At 48.2% G+C, this 2,500-nt stretch overlaps 1 non-coding gene across 1 annotated transcript; it reads right to left on the bottom strand.

Moving 5' to 3' along the window:
• Positions 1–203: 203 nt before the first annotated feature.
• LOC149474813 (small subunit ribosomal RNA) lies at positions 204–2,108 on the bottom strand. Its single transcript, XR_016318273.1, has one exon. It is a non-coding gene; the product is annotated as a small subunit ribosomal RNA (ribosomal RNA).
• Positions 2,109–2,500: the final 392 nt, after the last annotated feature.

The raw sequence follows: 2,500 nt of genomic DNA, 5'->3' as shown, positions 1-2,500 counted from the left end.
GTGTACATAGGTTAAAATATGTACCGCGGCGCTTTCGCGAATCACTCTAACACGTCATACACTGACATGTTAGAGGTATTCGTTTTTTTTTTTAACGGATGCAGTCACATTCACGCGTCCCACGACACTCGTTCGTACTAATACACAAACACACACGAGGCGCGTATGCGAGTAGTGCGAGAGTGCGCAGTGCGTCGTTACGTTAATGATCCTTCCGCAGGTTCCCCTACGGAAACCTTGTTACGACTTTTACTTCCTCTAAATGATCAAGTTTGGTCAACTTCCCAGCAACGCCGACGGCCGTGAAGCCACCGCGTGTCGGTCCGAAGACCTCACTAAATCATTCAATCGGTAGTAGCGACGGGCGGTGTGTACAAAGGGCAGGGACGTAATCAACGCGAGCTTATGACTCGCGCTTACTAGGAATTCCTCGTTTATGGGGGATAATTGCAAACCCCAATCCCCAGCACGAAGGAGTTTCAACGGGTTGCCCGGGCCTCTAGGCCAGGGAGAACATGTTGATTCCTTCAGTGTAGCGCGCGTGCGGCCCAGGACATCTAAGGGCATCACAGACCTGTTATTGCTCAATCTCGTGCGGCTCAAAGCCGCCGGTCCCTCTAAGAAGAATTTTAATACGCCGCCAGTGAGTTGCGCGACCCGAGAGCCGCGCACACCTAAATGACGACGCCTATTTAGCAGGCTAGAGTCTCGTTCGTTACCGGAATTAACCAGACAAATCGCTCCACCAACTAAGAACGGCCATGCACCACCACCCACCGAATCAAGAAAGAGCTATTAATCTGTCAATCCTTCCGGTGTCCGGGCCTGGTGAGATTTCCCGTGTTGAGTCAAATTAAGCCGCAGGCTCCACTCCTGGTGGTGCCCTTCCGTCAATTCCTTTAAGTTTCAGCTTTGCAACCATACTCCCCCCGGAGTCCAAAATCTTTGGTTTCCCGGAAGCTGCCCGCCGAGCCATTGTAGTAACGTCGGCGGATCGCTAGATGACATATTTACGGTTAGAACTAGGGCGGTATCTAATCGCCTTCGAACCTCTAACTTTCGTTCTTGATTGATGAAAACACCTTTGGCAAATGCTTTCGCTGATGTTCGTCTTGCGACGATCCAAGAATTTCACCTCTAACGTCGCAATACGAATGCCCCCAGTTATCCCTATTAATCATTACCTCGGAGTTCTGAAAACCAACAAAATAGAACCGAGATCATATTCTATTATTCCATGCACGAAATATTCAAGCGGCATTTTGAGCCCGCTTTGAGCACTCTAATTTGTTCAAAGTAAAATTGTCGGCCCACCTCGACACTCACTGAAGAGCACCGCGATAGGATTTTGATATTGAACCGGCTTTTAACGACCGGCTCACCGACGATATGCTCCGCAAACGTGTCAGTATCACCGCGGATGCGGTGCACCGACAGCGCGGCGCACAAATGCAACTACGAGCTTTTTAACCGCAACAATTTTAGTATACGCTATTGGAGCTGGAATTACCGCGGCTGCTGGCACCAGACTTGCCCTCCAATTGTTCCTCGTTAAAATATTTAAAGTGTACTCATTCCGATTACGAGGCCTCGTAAGAGTCCCGTATCGTTATTTTTCGTCACTACCTCCCCGTGCCGGGAGTGGGTAATTTGCGCGCCTGCTGCCTTCCTTGGATGTGGTAGCCGTTTCTCAGGCTCCCTCTCCGGAATCGAACCCTGATTCCCCGTTACCCGTGACAACCATGGTAGTCGCAGAAACTACCATCGAAAGTTGATAAGGCAGACATTTGAAAGATGCGTCGCCGGTACTGGACCATGCGATCGGCAAAAGTTATCCAGATTCATCAAAATTAACGACTTCAGACGCCAGGCCCTCCGTCGATTGGTTTTGATCTAATAAAAGCACTCATTCCATCACTGGTCAGAGTTCTGATTGCATGTATTAGCTCTAGAATTACCACAGTTATCCAAGTAACTGAGTAAGATCTAAGGAACCAAAACTGATATATTGAGCCATTCGCGGTATCGCCTTAATACGGCTTGCACTGAGACATGCATGGCTTAATCTTTGAGACAAGCATATAACTACTGGCAGGATCAACCAGGGAGCTAACTAAAGCTTCCGCTAGAGCCTCAAACGTAACACGACGATGCCGCCGCGACGTTTGCTTCTCTATATAATTATATTATGTGCGCGAGGCGTGTTTAAATAACATGATATGTGACGGCGGCGACCGTCACACGCACACTATTCACACACACACACGGGCGCGCACACGTGGATAAATCTGAACACAGTCAGTTTAACCGTTGAAAGTATCATCTTAACGAGACACCCCTCAACAATTCCCATTCGCATCAAGCGAAGGAAAAATTTTAATATCGGTCAACTTTTATGACGCAAACGATCAATCTACGCACGGAGAGTGGAAGGATCGAAAATTGCGACCAAGTTTTGGAATATACGTGTGTTTCACACACACACGTATAAACATCTGAT

The sequence above is a fragment of the Colias philodice genome, unplaced genomic scaffold (genome assembly GCF_061535455.1).
Source record: "Colias philodice isolate Cphi_HAF_F1 unplaced genomic scaffold, ilColPhil1 Martin Lab GWU primary ptg000018l_1:14663442-14930425, whole genome shotgun sequence".
Lineage (NCBI taxonomy): Eukaryota > Metazoa > Arthropoda > Insecta > Lepidoptera > Pieridae > Colias > Colias philodice.
This window is presented reverse-complemented; position numbering and strand designations above follow the sequence as displayed.